The sequence below is a fragment of the Sinocyclocheilus rhinocerous genome, unplaced genomic scaffold, assembly GCF_001515625.1.
Source record: "Sinocyclocheilus rhinocerous isolate Xijiao unplaced genomic scaffold, SAMN03320098_v1.1 scaffold388, whole genome shotgun sequence".
Classification (NCBI taxonomy): Eukaryota; Metazoa; Chordata; class Actinopteri; order Cypriniformes; family Cyprinidae; genus Sinocyclocheilus; species Sinocyclocheilus rhinocerous.
The window spans coordinates 343,191-363,301 of NW_015650020.1; positions in this window are offsets into that span (position 1 = coordinate 343,191).

Sequence of the window (20,111 nt, forward strand, 5' to 3'; positions counted from 1 at the left end):
ACACACACACACAAAAAAAAGAGGGTTGGTGAGCTTTTTAAATGTTTTTGCAAGACATCTCTCATGCTTACCCAGGCTCCATTTATTTGATCAAAAGTACAGTAAAAACAGTAATTTTGTGAAATAGTATTACGATTTAACTGTTTTCTATTTTGATATATTTTAAAATGTTATTTATTCAAAGCTAAATTTACAGCAGTCCTTACTCCAGTCCATAATGTCACATGATCCTTCAGAAATAATTTTAATATGCTGATTTGGTGCTCAAGACACATTTCTTGGTATTATCAATGTTGAAAACAGTTGTGCTGCTTACTTTTTTTGAGGAAACTTTATACTTTTTCAGTTCAAAAGAATAGTATTTACTTGAAATTGAATTTTTTGTAACATAATGAAGGTCTTCACTGTCACTTTTGTTCAATTTAGAAAATAAATTACATCAATCAATCAATCAATCAATCAATCCATCAATTTCTGCCCCCAAACTTTGGAACATTAAGTATAGAGGGTGTATGAGTGACAAAGAAGGTTTTATTTTACCTTGCACTATTGCTAAAATATTTTAGTCCTCTGGATTATGTATGTAGTGTTACTTGAAATGTTAGGCCCAATCCCAATTCTATTTTATACCCCTTCCCCTTCCCCTGCCCCTACCCCTAATACTGAATCGCTCATTATATTTTCCAGCAACTAGAGGATAAAATCGCTGTTTTTGAAGTAAACTCACTCTAAAAAGAGAAACGCACAGACGCGCACACACGCAACTTTCATCTCTCTCTCTCTCTCTCTCTCTCTTGAATTGCCAATATTTCAGAAAAGGGTTTATTGGGGATACTAGCCCTCCTCAATGTCTATGGTGGTTATTATCGCCCTGATCAGAAATGAAAATAGCCTATGTTGTGGCACTACCGTGCAGTCAGTAATGATATGACATTAGCAAACGTTAGCGATTTTTTGCAAACATATCTTTGAGTAACGTGACCGTAAATATGAACTCACGATTGAATGTAAACCAAAAGAGAATCGAGACACACCTACCCCTTCACGTAAATTTGCGAAACGGATGGGTAGGGGAAAGGGGAAGGGCTAAGGGGTAGAATTGGGATTGGGCCTTGGTTTAGGGCTGGACAATAATGCAATATCAATATGTATCGAGAGATAATTTTTTTCAATAACAGTGATATGATTTTTAAAGGGGAAAGGGGAAGGGCTAAGGGGTAGAATTGGGATTGGGTCTTAATTGCATTAATGTTGCTTGTAATGTGAGCGTGTTGTGTGAATAGCCTTTACAGTAAGCGAATATGGTAATATGATAGTATTATGGTATTTATGTTGTCTGATGCAATGCATTGATTACATTCTGAATTATTCATTTCACAAACCATGCACATTTCAGAAACCTTGCAAAAAAGGCAAATTTTTGTTTCTGATATATAATGTGGACAGAAAAGTATGATCCACAAATTTGACATCAAACCAGTGGAGCAAATGTGGAATACATTTAGTATCTTATAATCAAGTGAGTTATTGTGTGCACATAACCACGTGTATGTGTGAAAAAGAGAGAGAAAATTAGTGCGGGCAGGGTCGTTTCTAGCCAATTTGACACCCTAGGCGTCAATATATATATATATAATTCTTTTCAGACACCAGTTGCTTGACACGTTCAAATTGGTTGTCATAGTAACGACACTAATTTGTGGAGATTCAGTGCATTGAGTTCCACAAATCTGAATGCATTATTTGTAAATTGACTGTTAAGATAAACATTTTGCACAATTTAGTCTCTGTAATATCATTGTGTTGCCACTAGATGCCTGTATAGCCCTATGTAACAATCCCTAGTGGCGAAGACATTGCACATAATTTACACATAAATCACACAAATTAATTTTATTAAATTTTGATTTGGATACTATATACAAAACTTCAAAACAAACATCAGCATATGACCATCAGCTTAAAACTTATATAAAAAATAAATCATAAGCAAAACGGCAGGGCCTAGATATCAGAGGTCCATATGCATAGAACTCCACAGAGGAAGATCTGTCAAACAGAAAAACAAAAACATAAATACAAAACAACTATCAATCTTTAACAAACTAAATAAACAAACAATATAAAAACACAAATAAACACCTGTCACAGCGCAACTAACACAGCGTTGTAACCACTCAACACAATCCTTTACATCACCCAATAATTATACATAAATATGATCACTATAACAAACCTAACCATCTAACGCAAATACATACCTCTCCCGTAATCCAAAAGTGGACTAGAAACCCTGCGTGATACGGCTCGTTGCTATAGGCGAAACACGGCGTCCGCAACTTGCTTAATATTACATACAGCCCACGCGCTCACACTCTTGCATCAGGGGGTTATCTCTCTGCAATTAACATAGAATAAACCATGTAAAAAACAAAAACGTCCTTATACAAGCTCTTACAGCATCTAAACAAATGCCACGCTCATACCTCGCTATAGCGCTTCAGGGTCACAACACCGGAAGGAGACGGAAAGGATCAAATGTCAGGAAGTTACGCAACCTGCCAACCTTTGCGCTATTTATAGGGCGAAATAAATACCTATGTCCCACCCCGTACACCATCCTTATTATCCACTCGGTCACATTAGCTTTATTGCATGGCAAAAAAAAAGTGTTACCTTGCCAAAGCACTGACAGAGCCCACTGATCTAATGGCGTTGTTGAGCGCTCCAAATGCAAACTTTGCATGCAACAATCAGGCAGCAATTGACAGCACTCTGATCTAGTGGCATACAGGCATCGTCAGATTGACAGTACTCTAGCCCAATAATGTTGGGGGATCCAGTGGGGGCGGCAGTCACATTTCAGGGTGACCGTGCCACTCTTTACCACAACCTAAAAGTGCCAGTACGTGCGCTCATTGGCGCCCCTTCAGCTGGTGGCGCCCTAGGCGACCGCCTAGCTCTCCTCTGCCTAGAAACGGGTGAATTGACATCTTAAGAACACCTCTGATAAGAGATTAGAATGAAATCGGCAGAATTTAGGTCATTTTTTAAACGCAAATCTCAATCAATCTGTGTCATTAACTATTTCAGCTGCCATTAAAAATGTCTTAAAAGATGAAAGATTTCTCATTTTACTGTGAGGAATCTGACTTGCCAAAAAGAACATCACTATTTCAATACAGAGCAGCTAATCAAATTTCTTAGTTATGTTTAAACTACAAGTTAATTACCAAATTCTTAATTGACTACAAGGTACATAATTATTTCATAAGCAGCATAAATATAATTCCACTTTCCATTTCAAATGTTCATCTTTTTACTGTCTACAGGTTGATTCAATTATGCAAATGAGAATCCAAGTTTGCACAACCTAGGCTTTGATGTTCTCTAATTGTTGACATCATCAAAGGCAGAATTGACATTTGGTGTGAATAAATGTAACACTTTCTTCATTAAAGGGAGTCATATGTTAATGAAGATGGGAGTAATTAAATATGGATGAATCCTGGAATGTTTAACAGGAACATTTGTTTCACCATTGGCACAGGAAAATGAAGATGGTTGAAATAACAGTTCAAATGAGAGGAGATCAGACAGAGACTAATCTTTCCGTTTCAGGTTGTTTTTTTAATTTGGAAAGCTCCTGCAGGAATTTGCTTGTTCGTTTGCTAATTATGATTGGCATAATCATAAAAGCTGTTCGACGACAACACTAAATCCTCCCTAATCTGTTTCTGTCTTTGACTTTTGACCTCTGGGTGAGCAGTCAGTAATGTGAACCCTTTATCAATACAACAGTTACCCTGTCATTAAAAAAGCTCTGGTCTTTGATTATAAAGTGATTTAAAGGACAGAAAATACAATAGAATAGATGTGCATCTAATAACCAGCCCTGAGCTGCTCTATGCAAACATATCACCTCTACCAGGCAGGGAATTCAGAACTTAAAGGGTTAGTTCACCCAAAAATGAAAATTAGCCCACAAATTACTCACCCTCAAGTCATCCTAGGTGTATATGACTTTCTTCTTTCAGATGAGTTATATTAAAAATTGTCTTTGATCTTTCAAGCTGTTTAATGCCACTCAGCGGGTGTTGCATGCATCAGTCCAAAAGAAGTTAAATAAAAAGCGCATCCATAAAAAAAGGCCTCCTGTAGCGAATCGATGCATTTTTGTACGAAAAATATCCATGTTCAAAACGTAATAATCTATAGATAGATAGATAGATAGATAGATAGATTTCCCAGAATCCATTACCTGTGTCAAATTTCTTTACATTGCAATTTCAACTTCCTGTGGGTAGTAGGCAATTCAATTTAAATTCACACTCATGAACTGAAAGGTAGTTAATTATTAAATGAAGGTCCACTGCTGAAATGACACGACATGACATGATGGTTAATGTAATTAACCTTTGTTAAGAAAGTCTCTAATTGGAGACAGAATGTATATACTAGATTGGAAAACAGGAAATGGAATGGATTGACAAACAAACTATTTTTCTTAAAATACTGATTTATTCCCCATATATTGGTAAGTACTTTAGTGCTGTATCTTTAACTTATTTTGAGTAGTTAGTAATTTAAAAAAAAAAAGTAATTATCATTTGTACCCAGCTGTTTTAATTCACACAATTACAACACTGTCAGTCATTACTGAAAACAAATATCTGCCAGTCACCAATACTTGACCTGTCAATCCATAAAGCTTATAGTAAATGCTCGTGGTGAGCGACCTATAAAAAAGGACCTTTGCTAAGTATCGTTTAGTCCAGCTACAGAAGGCTTTACCAGGCACCGTGGTGTGTGCATTAGGTGTGTTGGTTAAGTGCATCATAATACACAGATAAGCTGGGGACAGATGTGTCTGTCTGTTTACCATTATTTTCCTCTATGCAATATGATAGACAAAAATATTCCCTGTCCTAATAGGCTTTTTTCACTTACGCAGCTTTGCCATTTGGAATTTTTACATTCATTTAACCTCACAATGTGAAAGTTACATAAGCACTTGTCTGTGGAGTGAAAAGCGGTCAACGTTTGCTTCAAATTAGTTTTAAAATATACTGTAGGTCACCTTTTGATGAAACCACTTTGCTACATTCATAATTTATGAGACAAGGTCTGATTCATGGACATTCATTTCAATATCCAGTTTTGTTTTTTTGTTTTTTTTCTTCCACGTACCTTTTCATGTACTACCTACAGGGTCAGTCTACATTAACGTGGCTAAAGTTACCGCCATGTACAGATAAAACAGTAAATATAATGAGCCTTGACACAAAGCAATACCATAATCACAGATATGTGTTCCCTATTTTGTCCCACTTCTCCATAATTTTTGGGTCTGGATATGATCTCATATTTCAAGTACTTGTAACATCAGATAAGGATTCATAGTCCCACTTAAGACTTACTCTGTTTTCTTGAGTCCTGTTCTATCTCACACAGAAAAGAAAAATCACAGGTGCCACAAATTTCCACCAAAATAATGTGGGACAAATAGGAAACTGTGATAACGGATATTATATTTCTGTGAAAATGTCTGTGACCTGGCCTTCTCAAGACAAACGCCCTGCTTTCATAAATGTTTACGAGGGGAATGTTACTGTCGGCTTGTATTTCTTTTTAAGTGCAAGTGGTGTTGAATGGCCTTACAACTCTCTCCTCACCCCATCAGGAACTAGATCTATCTAGCCAGTTGTGATACATCATGGATGTGGAAACATAAAAAGGTCACACTTTACATTACAGTGTTCATGTGTCATATTAATGTGCAATGTACAACATGCATCAATGTGTAAATGCAAAGTGATACCAAAAAAGAAAATCTGGGGGAAAGCGTGGGCCGTTAGACATTTCTGTTGAATGAAAAAAAAATAACATAATATATATATAACCATTTACAGACTGTTCTAGCAGAATGAATAATTGTTGTTGTGTACTAGTACCTGAGTTCGGTGTTTCTAATGAAATGACTACAATTCCAGACAGAATTTTTAGCAGACTTTGTTCTGTCAAAGCAGGAATGTAACATTCAAGAGCTTATCAGTTTTGGTGAAGAACAGACCAGGATACACTGTTACTGTTCTAGAGTGTGAGAATAGTCAAGTTCAACATACTACCTTTATAAATGATATTTAAGAGAAATAATGATAATAAAAGGTTTCTTCAGTTATTTATGTCCAAGAGGATAATTTTTATTAAAACTGATTTTAAGTCATCTGATTTTTATTTATTTACTTATTTACTTGCTTACATTTTTTGAAAACTGTCTTTGAATATTATTACCATGACTTGATCACTTAATACTGCTTGCTTTTGAGTACCTTGTTTCTTTTCCTTTGTTTCAGGTGAAAAGTCTTAAAATTTAGTCTTAAAAGTCTTAAAAGATATGAATTTATGAAAAAAAAAAATTAATAATATGAATAAAAGAAACCATTGTATTTATTTTTTGAAATTGATTCTTGTTGTTTCAAAATGTAGCTGTCCCATATTTCTGACGTTATGTACGTGAACAGAATGCTTAAGAAGAAAACAAATGGTCAACATACTTCTAACCACTTTTTTTTTTTGTGCCCATTTGCCCTAGCAAACCAAATAGGTTGGCAGTTTTATTTTTAAAAAAAATGCTTGAAAAGTAATTTACACTGCCATCACTTCCACATGGTCAATAGTGCTCATAGTAAAAAATAAAAAAAAACACCTAATAAGTAATCTCTCAGTTTCAAATAGACTGTTGACCTCTCATGACAGAAAAATCAAACCTATTATCTCTGCATCAGTTTCATTAACTTCGTCATTATATGACTTTATTTGACCTTATGTCAAAGATGTGGATGTTAAATAGACAGGAACACAAACATAAAACTTGAGCTTTGCAGCATTTCCTAAGAATTCTTTAGAATCTGTGTCACCGTGCAGAGGAGATACAGACAACCTTATCTCCGCTCATCTTCTGTTCCTCTGTCCCACGACCACGAGACAGTTTAATGCGGGTGGGTAGGCACAGGAAATTCTCCAGATACACTGTATGTGTGTGTGTGTGTGTGTGTGTATGTGTGTGTGTGTGTGTGTGTGTGTGTGTGTGTGTGTGTGTGTGTGTGTGTGTGTGTTTTAAGCTGAAACATTTGTTTGTGGAATGTAATTGAACTACAATTTAACCTGAATTAAGTCAGAATTTTTCATCTTAATTTTTGAAACAAGCATTTCAACTGATCCTTCAGTAGAATATTTTATATCCCATGTTTATATCAAACATAAAATAGAAATCAGGCCAGCTAACATCAGACAAGAGCTTGACTCATGCTGATGTGGAATAATGTTCCTTTACGGAGACCATTATCTGATCCAAAACTACTCCCAGTCACGGTTCTTCAATCTAAATCACATTATCCGTGCTCTGCTCCCTACTCCACAGCGTTTAGGTGTCTTAAGCGGTACTCAGAAGTCCAGAGGGGGAAACAGACACAGTCCAGTGACATGAAACAGCCTAATTGCCAGGGCCTTTCCTATCTCAAGGCAGAACTTCAGTTTTTTGCTTATTGCACACAAGCGTTTTAACTTGAACCTAAGGACACAACTGGGAGTTTGCTTATCAATGTGTAATGTAATGTAGACTGAGGGACAGATCAATCAGCTTTTAAAGGTAAATTACCTTTCTAAGACACATGAGGGTGTGTGTGTGTGTGCGCGCGCGCGCGTTCTCATCATGTCCTTTTAGCAGCTGCATGGATGGCTTCTCATGACTTTTGTGTCTCCTGGGACTGAGCATGCAATTGCTAACACATCCTCTCTCGCTTTCCCTGTCTCTGTCTCTCTCACACACACACACACACACATATATACTGTACATATATGTATGAATGTATGTATGTATAAACTTTAATGTAAAGAACTTTGAATTCCCTTTAAATGAAATTATTAATGTGAGCTGACAATACTGTAAATTAAAATTTGTCAATTATGTTTTATCCAACATACAATCAAATATAATAGAAACTGCATTAATCGACATAAACACATTGACATTGGAACAGTTGTATTAAAAGAACACTGAAAATTCAAAATGGCTAAACAAAATAACATTACTGAGGACAATTATTCCGATTTTTATTTTTTATTATTGTTGTGAGAACTTGAATATCTCACTTTGTCATGTTGCCTTAATTGGCCTTTATACTGTATGACTTTTTCAGCTGCCCAACAAATTTTCAACAAGACAGTTTGAGTAATGTCTCTGTGTGTATTTTATTTATTTGTTTATTTTTATTTAATTTTTTTTGTACATACAATGGAAGTTCAGTGGTAATCAAAACTGCAAAACTGTGTATTTTATTTATTTGTTTATTTATTTATTTATTTTTTACATACAATGGAAGTTCAGTGGTAACCAAAACTGCAAGGGTTGTAACGTTTTTCAAAATATCATCTTTTGTGTTCCGCAGGAAAATAAATGAATAAATCATACAAGTTTGGTACAACATGAGAGTGAATTAATTATAACAAAATTTTCATTTTTGAGTGAACTAATTCTACAAATTAAGGCAACATGACACATTGAGATATAATGCAAGACAAGTTCTCACAACAGTAATCTAAAATAAAAATCTTAATTGTCCTCTGTAACATTACTTTGTTCTGTAACATTGCTTTGTTTATCTTTTCTCAAGACTCACTTTTTTAACATTGAACATAACATCCAGTTGACCAATAGCTAAATATGTTAATTTATTTACAAGCCAAAAAGCTACTTACATGTTGCTAACATTGGATATATTTTTTGTTTCTAACTAAAGTACAATCCACATGCACACAGAGGTAGTTAAGCCAGTGAAATCACTGCCATCCAGACGTAAGCTCAAAATCAATCCCTGGTGATCTGGTCTACGGGGAAGCTGTCACCAGACTGTAAATCTGACTGTCACACCAGGGTCTGACCTCTGTCAAGAGTAAATCCACTGGGCTGAAGTCAAACTCCTCAGCAGTCACCGCTGTCAGCTGTGAGAAACTGACATAGGGCAAAATCATTGATGCAAATACTGCCCTCAAAAGAGATGTACAGTATTTGAGGATTGAATATTGACAGTGCGGCATGAGGGAAGGAAAGAGCACAGGCTCTGGTTTTTCTCCTCAGCTCCATTGTAAGAGTTAGTTGTGATTTTGTGTACATTAAGATGAGATAAACACGTGATGCAGGTTAAAAAAAAAAAGTTATGTCAAGAATGAATTTCAGATACCCTGGGCTAAATCGGATTCAACAAAAATGAAAAACAGACTATAAGCCACAAAAGTTGAGATCATTCGGACAACACCCATCAGTCAAACAAACATAGTTACAGGACACCAAAATCCTCACGTATCTCCAAGATGCTTTTGTTGGGACGCAAGGACTTCATCTAACAAAGCACAACACAGGATGACCGAACATCCAATCACCACCGGAAAACAATTGTGAACAAAAGTAAGACAAAGAAAATATTTAACGTGTCTACGTCGCTGGGCCTTTAGATGGCTTCATTTTGAGGTAAAATGATCATTTGTGAAGAATGCAAATGGGGAGACAAACCTGATACACGCCTTCATCAAACTTGGTATTAGTTTGATAGTCCTGAAATAAGAACAGATAAAATGACTAAATAACACAAGCTTTTCCCTGTCCGTCTTTTGTGTTAATATGGTTAATTTTTGATACATGCCCCTATTGTTGTTACCTTTTCTACCATGAACATTAGACATCTGATATGTATTTCAAGTGCATTAATGTAAATGTGCCCAATTGAAACTCTGAGACAAAACGTATTCTAAGCCTTGATCTGTCACTGCCAGTTACTGTTGACTTGATGAGATCTGCCAGCCTTTATCATGGGAAAGTATAAAAGAGCAATTATCCCTATTAAACAACCCGCTCCCTTCTCAAAGTCTGTCTTAAACATTAAAAGATCCTGTAACAGCCCTCCTTATCTAAATAGGGTCATGTCCAAATGATCAGGCCAGAAATAGCTGAAAAACAGCATTTCCACCACACGTATGCAACAGTAACTGAGTCACCGGCAGTGTTGATGGTAAACCTGATTGAGATTAGGTAAAGTGGAGCAAATCTGGCTCTGTACCTTATCTCTTCCGCTAATTTAGTCATGTAGCCAGCGTTCCAGAGAAAGCTAGTCAGCTCTAGCTCACCGTAATCAGGTAATTAAAGCTATTTGATCTAATGGCTCTCAGCTCCACTGCACAATTGTTTATTCCCTTGATCCTCCAGCTTATCTACCTTGTTGTTTTTATAAATCTTGAAGGCAAAATGAAGGAGATCCTGTTATTGTTTCTTGTCTCCACTAAGTATTTATTTGCACCATTCCCTCAGTTGCAGGCCTGTATTCACATTGAACTTTTGAAAGTAGGTTTGATCGGGGAAGTGGATCCATCACAATAACCCCTGAGCAGACAGTCGCTAACTAACCATCTTTGTCTTTTGTAAGTCATCAAGTTGTGTTTGTGCCCGTGCCAAGAAACCTTCTAGGATTTGACAAATACCCACCATCCCCTTCCCTCCCAGAACTGGATGATCTTGGTAAATACAGAAATAAATAGAGAAACAACCTCAAACAAATAAATCCACTTTTAAAGACGCTCTGGCTTTAAACAAAGCAAAGGATCAGATGCGTCTTGAAGATGCCAAGTGAAAGGAGCCACAGGCTGTTGTTTGAAAAGATGGCTTCACTTTTGTTCCAGATTTCCTTTTGCTTCAGTTCTGTCTCCTCCTGTGTCAGATTTGGAGAAGAGATATGTCTTGAGATTTAGGCTACAGCTCAGAGCTCGAGTTATAACATGGTGTAGCATCAGTTGAATAACCAGTGCCTGAAGAGCGGGTCTTTGCTGTTCATTTATCATAAATGGAAGAAATATTTTAGGAAGATAAATCGGTCTAAAACACACTGTCGCGTTCAGTTTTGATTATAATATGAATTTTACTTAATTATCGTATAAATAATTTTTACCTTCCCTACTGACTGTTAACTTGATCATGTCACTTCATAAGAAAATGTAGTAAGTTAAAGAAGTAAAATGAGTAGCATGAGTAAGTAAAAAAGAAAATACAATAAATACTATTCTACTTTACAATGTCACATTTAGTTCAATGTGTTACCTGCATTTCTTCGTAATTATTTATGAAATTTACTAGCAATTTCTGAGTGAACAATTTTGATGCGTATATGATTTTCATGAAAAGTAAGTATTACTGTATAATTTAGAATTATCAAATAAATGCAGCCTTCATAAGCATGGGACTTTTTTCAAAAAAAAAAATTTTAAATCTTGCCAAACTCCAAACTTTTGAATGGTTGTGTGCTGTATACATAATTGTTATTAGTCACATTACTAATAATTTAGATAATTGTTCTGTAAGAGATAAACCAATGTAAATTCTAGATGCTAAAGTGATTAAAAACACATTTACTTGAATTGTAAACGGCTCTTTTCAGTCTTCTGTGTCGTGTTGATATGATTAATAACATGTGGAGTTGTTATCAAAACATCATGCTCCTAATAAGCATCATATCACAAGACTACCAGTGAAACAACAGCAAGTCAGAGGATTGGCTCTTTAGTTTGTCTCCAAGACCCCCGAGGCGCAACAATTTCACTTCTTGGCATGGGCCAGGGATTTCAACCCAAACAATGCCCCAAAGGCTCACTCATTTATGGGGATGAGATCAACTCAAAAACAACTAAGGGAGTGTGGGGGGGAAGGGGGGAGCAATAAATACTATTCTACTTTACAATGTCACATTTAGTTCAATGTGTTACCTGCATTTCTTCGTAATTATTTATGAAATTTACTAGCAATTTCTGAGTGAACAATTTTGATGCGTATATGATTTTCATGAAAAGTAAGTATTACTGTATAATTTAGAATTATCAAATAAATGCAGCCTTCATAAGCATGGGACTTTTTTCAAAAAAAAAAATTTTAAATCTTGCCAAACTCCAAACTTTTGAATGGTTGTGTGCTGTATACATAATTGTTATTAGTCACATTACTAATAATTTAGATAATTGTTCTGTAAGAGATAAACCAATGTAAATTCTAGATGCTAAAGTGATTAAAAACACATTTACTTGAATTGTAAACGGCTCTTTTCAGTCTTCTGTGTCGTGTTGATATGATTAATAACATGTGGAGTTGTTATCAAAACATCATGCTCCTAATAAGCATCATATCACAAGACTACCAGTGAAACAACAGCAAGTCAGAGGATTGGCTCTTTAGTTTGTCTCCAAGACCCCCGAGGCGCAACAATTTCACTTCTTGGCATGGGCCAGGGATTTCAACCCAAACAATGCCCCAAAGGCTCACTCATTTATGGGGATGAGATCAACTCAAAAACAACTAAGGGAGTGTGGGGGGGAAGGGGGGAGCCTATAGCGCTTTATGACTCATTACATAAGCACTTAGCAGCATGAATATTCCTCAAATACCTGGCATTGCAGAATGTAATCTGCTTACGACGACAGGACTGGATGTGCCCGGCTTGTGTGGCAGGTGTTTCTGCATTAGCTTCTGTTACAAAAGATTACGGAGGCAGTGATGGCAATCTTGGCCGTAGAAGAGAGGAGGGGGAAAACGTTTTAGAAATGGCTTAATCCAAGGGCTAGATTACCCACAAGGTACCGGCTAGGTAGACATCAAAGGCCGTCCCAGCCCACTCAGTGATATTGAAATGAAAACGTGTTCCCGCTAAGCTTGAATGGAAAGCGTCGCCGGAGGTTGTCAGCTCGGTTTTGGGAGAAGAGAGGCGATAGAAGAGCAATCCTATTCACTCTACTCAAGATACTGTTTGGCTGCGCACTTTGCTTCTGTGCTTATCGCTTTGTTGGGCTGAAAGATGCGATGGAATTTTGCTCCCGTTTCGGAATCATTTGAATCTGTTTTGTTTTTTGTAGCCATCTAAAATGGAACAAAAAATCATGTTCTGTACCATTTCATTTACCTGTTTTCAATGGGTCAAACTACAGTTTTTTGAGAATCATTGCATCATCTTTTTATTAACCCAACTGCAATTCATCACGACAGGACAAAACATCTCATCTACTCTGTGGCGTTGCATTTCAAACGCATTCAAGCACTGAACACTTGGACCTTTTTTGGCAGTTGTGGTCAGTTCACATGACCAGAAGGTCCTGGCTAATTTCAGTCAAAATCCCCAACAATGGTGCTCTCTGACAACGCTCAGGTTGTTATCTACAAGTGTCCTTAGAGTTGTGTCGCTCACAGAATGGCTCTTTGGAAAAAGCGCATGAATCACTCGCTCTGTTAACTTACACAGAGACACCGTCCACACTGCCCCCTTTACCATTTCGAAGGTCGCACAAAACCCCCCTGAAGCCCTGAACCGTGTCATCCGTCACTGCTAGCCTGGAGTGCCGGGTCTCATGCTGCTGGAAGAAATGCCACTGTTTAATGACTACAGAGACTCATAGACACTTACTGTCAAGCTAATCAGCTATAATCGCTAGCACAGTAGTTAATTGACAAAGGTCACGCCTAGGTTAGGCACTGCTGCTGCTAATGGTTATAAATAGAGTTCTTAGAGTGTGTCTTCTGTTTGATGTCACCAATACATCACTACTATATGCTCATCATAATCAATGAGGTAGTGCATACATCTATATCATGTATGAACAGAGAAAATTGTCACATATATAATATCCATTAAGCAAATAAAAGGAATACTATTATTATTCCTACAGGAATGAATATATATATTCATGTATATTCATGTATGAACATATATACTCATCTGAGACCTGCAACCTTTCTCCACGTCCTGTCAGCTGACTCACTCAGACAGGAGACTGTGTAAGCCCGTACCGCTCTATTTGTTTAGTTTGCAGTTTCACTTTAAACTGTCCTGTGGGAGAACATTTTTGAAAAATGTAAAGCTTGTGGGACATTTTTATTCCCATCTTGAAAGCTGATAGCAACTTTAAACAAAGTTCTTTGTCACTTCCTTTTTAAAGTATATGGCTGGGTTGTTTGGAAATAACATACCATGAAAAGTTTGATCTATTTTGGCTGTGCAAAAATATGTGAAATGATTGCATTTTTATGAATATCTAGCTATATTAATATATATATACACTGTATATATACATATTTTATTTGTGATTAAGTATTGTTTAGCCTATTTTTAGGCCAATGAATCAAACGTATGATGCATCAATGAAAATTATGTTTCTATATCACATTCTTCTTGGCATAATAAATTCAAGAGCATCTTTCCCCAAACTGCTTTTGATAAGTATTTTTAACCAATGAATTTCTATGCTAAAGAACAAGACGCGTGATAAATGTAATCCAATCTTGAGGGATGAATTTTGCTCATTCAAATGGTCATTCCAGTTCTGTCTTGCCTTTTATTTACTTCATTATCTGCAGATGAATATAGGCTGCATGCACAATTCATCATGTACGCATAAAAAAAATGAATGCATAATATATGTACAGAGAGAGATGGCGTTCACTATGTCCACATCTTTCCAAGAGTGTGCGGTGTTATCGTTTGAGATAACGGCCATCGTTTGAGAGCTGGCAGAGGTTGACTGTAGTGTTGTCCCTCTCTCTCTCTGCGGTGTGAAAGGCTACAGATATCGACTGGTCAGATATTAAAGCTTCAGCAGGTGTCCTGTAGCACTGTAGAGATGGACCCTGAGTGAATGCATCAAATTGATCGCACAGATAAAAGGGCCCCTCGTTGTGCATCAATAATGCATTCTCTTTATCTGGGTCACTATACGTCCCAGGAAGAGCAGTCACACTACATTTCCACATGAACCATGCAGTCATGTTCCTAAAGTGATAAATCTTACACTTTGTAAAAAACTCTGCCATAATTTAGCTTGAATTTGTTGAGATCAGTAATGGCACTGGGATCAGAACTTAACCCTAAACTACTAAATGAATGTTGTAAGATTTTTAAAATGTTTTTTTTAAAATAAGTCTCTTATGCTCAACAAATCTGCATTTATTTGATCAACAAAAAAAAAACTGTAAAACAGCAATATTGTGAAATATTATTACAATTTAAGTATATGTATTAAAATGTAATTTATCCCTGTGATGGCAACGCTGAATTTTCAGCAGCCTTAACTCGAGTCTGCAGTGTCACATAATCCTTCAGAAATCATTTTAATATTCTGATTTGGTGCTCATGATACATTTCTTCTTATTATGAATGTTAAAAATGGTTAGGCTTTATAATAAAAAAAAAACTGTGATACATTTTTTTTTTCAGGACTTGGGATATTTGATGAATTTGAAGTTCAAAAGAAGCGCATATATTTTAAGTTAAACTCTTTTGTAATATTATAAATATTTCCTGTCACCTTTGATGAATTCAATGCATCCTTTCTGAATAAAAGTACACATTTCAGTAAAATACATAAATAAATAACTGACCCCAACCTTTCAGTAGTCATAGGGTGCTAAAATGACCTGATGAGGCTAATCATATGCAGTTAATGGCATTTTATTTATTCAACACAGAAAACACATTTATCTGAATCATATTTAATGAATCGTAATTATTTTAAAATACAATTTTAATTGTTTTGTTTTACATTCACCTAAAACATTTATTCCAAAGATTATTTATTTCAAGGATTAAATTAGATTTAGAATTCCAGATTTTCATTGACTCATTGACTTTGACTTTGGAACCACTTCTGTGTATTTTAGTACATTAAAATTTGAGAAGAATTGTGAAAAAAAAATTGTATCTATTGACAGAGAATAATTTCTTATTAATTATCAAAATCAGCAAGCTGAAATTAGTGTTTGCACTGCTTAGTGTACTGTGGAAGGAGGGCGGTGTCTCTGTGTGTGTGTGTGTGTGTACCTGTTTTTCTATTCTGGTGGGGACTTAAACCTGAATACACACAGACTCATGGGGACTCGTGTCACGGTGGGGACCTAAATTGTGGTCCCCACGGGTACAAAAGCTTATAAATCATACAGAATGAAGTTTTTTGAAAATCTAAAAATGCAGAAAGTTTCCTGTGAGGGGTAGGTTTAGGGGTAGGGTTGGTGTAGGGCAATAGAAAATACGGTCTGTAGAGTAGAAAAACCATTACGCCTATGGAGAGTCCCCACAAGGATAGCTGACCAGACATGTGTGTGTGTGTGTGTGTGTGTGTGTGTTGAGGTCTACATGTTGCTGTATTTATAAGCGTACGTTGGTCTAGGTGAAAGTGTGGCATATCGATAACCTCCCTTTGTGAGTATTGATCATGTTATGAATGACGAGCAGCAGGGTGCATCCCCTTTAAACGCCTGACACTGGCCATTTAGCCTTCCTTTGGGAACGTGTGTGACAAAGGAATCATTGTGAACACAAAAGCATCTTGTCACACCTGGAGGTACAATGTTGTTCTTTCTCACAGGAGCTCCACATCAATAACCCACATAAAAGAGAATGTAAAAACACTCCCGCTGATATAAATGACTCTTGGCATCCCATAATTTAAACTCTCTGTGCTTCACTGTCAGGTGTATCATGTTAATTCTGCATTCATGTGTTTGATGAGCTCCATCCCCCTTTTCTCTTCCTTTCTTTTCCGTTCCTTGTAAAGTATTTTATAGATTAACAGTGAAAAACTGTAAAAGGACAAACCCATTTTAATTTATATAATTTACATAAATTATCTTTCATCTAATTTTTGTTATCAATAATGAACATATTACTGTTTGTTGTACATTTTCTGTTTAATGTTTATTGCATTATTTTGCATATTTAACAGTATATTTTAACAGCATTTAACACACTTTTAACACATTTTAGTCACAGTGGATGCTTCACAAAAAAAAACTTTTATTAAGACAGTTATTTATATCTTTTTGCTTTAGTGTCTCAATAGGAAATATTAATTTTAGATTTCAAAACATTCCTTTTGCAAATAGTAGTGATAAGATTTTTATAGAAATCTGATCTCATCATCAAAATCAGTCTGGTATTACATAAAATACTAAATCTATATTAGGAAATTTGTCAACATATTCAAGACACTTGGAACAACCTACCTGTAAACTGCAGTGAAATGTTTGAAAAGTTTAAGGCACTTGTGAAAAACAAAAGACTGAAATGTTAGGTTGTTGTTAAAAAAAATAATGCCATAGTTTTTCACTTGTTTGTATGTCAAGATTTTCGTATGAGTAAATATTTCTTTTTACATAATTTTTTGTACATGTATAGTCTTTGTACTTCGTATATTTTGGAGTATATTAGGTTTTAAATATGGTTTCGTATATTTCTGCCATTCACTCTTCAGTTTAACTGATTAGTTTTAATCAAATTATTATTTTTTTTTATATATACTTCTATTTCATTTATCATGTGTTTTTTTTTTCTGTTGCAAAGCTGATTGTTTGTCTGCCTTATTCTGTATATTAAACAATGTCAAAACAACAATAAAATTTGATTAAAAAAATAATAATGCCATAGTTTTTATCAATTAACTTCTGTTAACTAAATTAAATGGATATTTTGTATGAACACCCTTTTCCATGAAAAAAAAAAAAAGGTTTTTTGTTTATTTGTATTTGTTTTTCCCCCTAGCTACAGTGGTGCAGTTTTCAAGAGGGTTTGCAGGTAAGTTTCTTCCAAGCATCTTGGAAAAGTTGCTCCAGTTCTTCTATAGATTTATGAATCTAAATAGCTTCAGTACAATATCTGCAAAGGCAAAATGAATGTTTGGGAATCTAAAAGTCTTGACACTAAAGCAAAAGATATAACCATTTTAACAAGTGTTTCTGTGAAGCATCTAATGTGCATCTAAGACTTGTGCAGAGTTATTATATGTAGATATGAGATTCCCACTGGCCTTACACAGAGGAACACTAGCCTTTAAGGTTTTTATTTCTCTGGCAGACAACCTCTACATCCTCATCGCCTTGTGTCCCCAGAGAGGATGTATGCTTTGACTTGTTCATTGTTCTTAAACATATAAGTTGTTGTTCGCTCCCAGTATGTAACCCCACAGACACAGGGTCATATATCGTGTCTCTGTTCACGTTTCGCCATTATACAGCACACATTGCCAGTCGAGCTCAATCAACACAATCAAACACGAACACTGGAATGATTGAATCTTCCCTTCACACTGCTGCTCTGCCTGGTACAGGACTGATTCATTTCTGAGGTGTGTGTGTGTGTGTCGGTTTCAGGGCGAGGTGAGGATAGGGCCCCTCACTGTCTCCCCAGACAGCAGCACTAACAGGGCGTCTTTGAGGGGGGACCTCATCCGAGCGGGCGGGTGCACATCTGGGCGGCCGCACAACAAGTGGCTCACTGTGCCACAGACCCCTGCGGCGTATGAAATCAAACGCACATTCATAACGCTTTCTGTGATTCCCCTCTGTCCCCGGTCCCCGTTTCTTAGCCAAAGTGCATCCTCGGGGGGTAGAAGAGGATCGCACCATTATCTGTGGTGCTCGAAGTGTAAAACATGCTCTCGTGCAAACTCGCACACAGAGGTTTTATGTCCAGCTGTTTTTTTTTCACACATGGACAGAGGAGCGTATCACAACAGAGAGGCTGTTTAAATGACAGAGTGAGGCCTTGTGGACAATCCAGCTTCCTGTTGATGAGATTCCACTCCCATAATGCAATGCACGCTGTCATATGCAAAGCCAGATGAGTGTCAAAGGCCGCTTTTAACACAGCAGTGACACATGGCGGCTCAAAGGTGAGGTCCGCAGAAGAGGACCTCAAACTCTAACAAAAACTTGATAAATTGTAAGCAAACCTGATTAGCTTTATTTAATTCATCATAGGAGAAATTAATGGCAAGATCAATTGTTGTATTATATGCGTATAATGCTGGTCGTAAAGTTGATCAGGACAATAGAGGGGAATCTGAGAAGAAGAAAAGTATTTCTCTGAGGTCCCACATGTGATTTCAGAGTTAGTCTCCTATGGAGTCATCGTCAGGTGCAATAAACATTAATAAAAATATGTTCATTCCCTTGCTAAAACATCTGCCATTGAAACATTATTCTGAACATCACCGTTTTGTTAAGCATGCATTTAGAAGCTATTTTAACAAATGATTAAGATTTCAATTCAGAAATGGCATTAGAACAACAAAAAATCAATTATAATGGTTGAATTGCACTATTTGTATCCATTCGCTTTCATATTTTGCTATAATAGATTCAACTGTATTATTGTGCGAAGTGTATATATACACCTACACAATGGTAATAGTGTGATTAAGGTGTGTACATGTCTAGACTGCACTTCAATAATGCGACTAACATAGAAATACTCCACGTCTTAATTCGATTTGTGTTTACTTCGAGTATGACTTTAGCCGGATTAAGGTCATCAAAAATCTCTGTTTACATGGTAGATTCTTAATCAGAGTATTGTCTTAATCGTGTTAATATCGAATTATTGTTGTCCATGTAAATGTACTGATTATACATTACCTACAGTGAAAATTGGCAATGAGGTATAAATGTCACATCATTGTACCAGAAGATATGGTATGGAATGATCAAAATGGTAATATGCAAAATGTCCATAAATGTGTAACATTAAATTAATAAATAATAATATACATAGTTTCAAGTATGAATAATGTGTAATTAAGATATATATACAGTAAATAGTAGTATATATTGTATGGTATATGGAATATATAGTATATAGTATATGGAAAGTGGTGCAACATTTTTAAACGTCTTTTTTTTTTTTTCGGAAGAACTGTCTATTCATCAAAGATTTCTGGTTCAAAGAAACAAAGCAGATTCCATAGCACAGTTTCTACAAGAATATTAAGTAGTACAACCGTTTTTAACATTGATAACAATACATGTTTCTTGAGCACAAAATCAGCATATTGGAGAGATTTCTTTAATGGCTGGAGTAATGGCTGCTAAAAAATCAGCTTTGCCATCACAGGAATAAATTACAAATTAAAATATATTTTCAAATAGAAAATTGCTGTTTTAAACTGTAGCAATATTTCTCAATATTCTTTAAAAACAATTCTTACTGACACCATACTTTTGAAAGGTAGTGTACATATTAATGGCCACAAAATTTTGA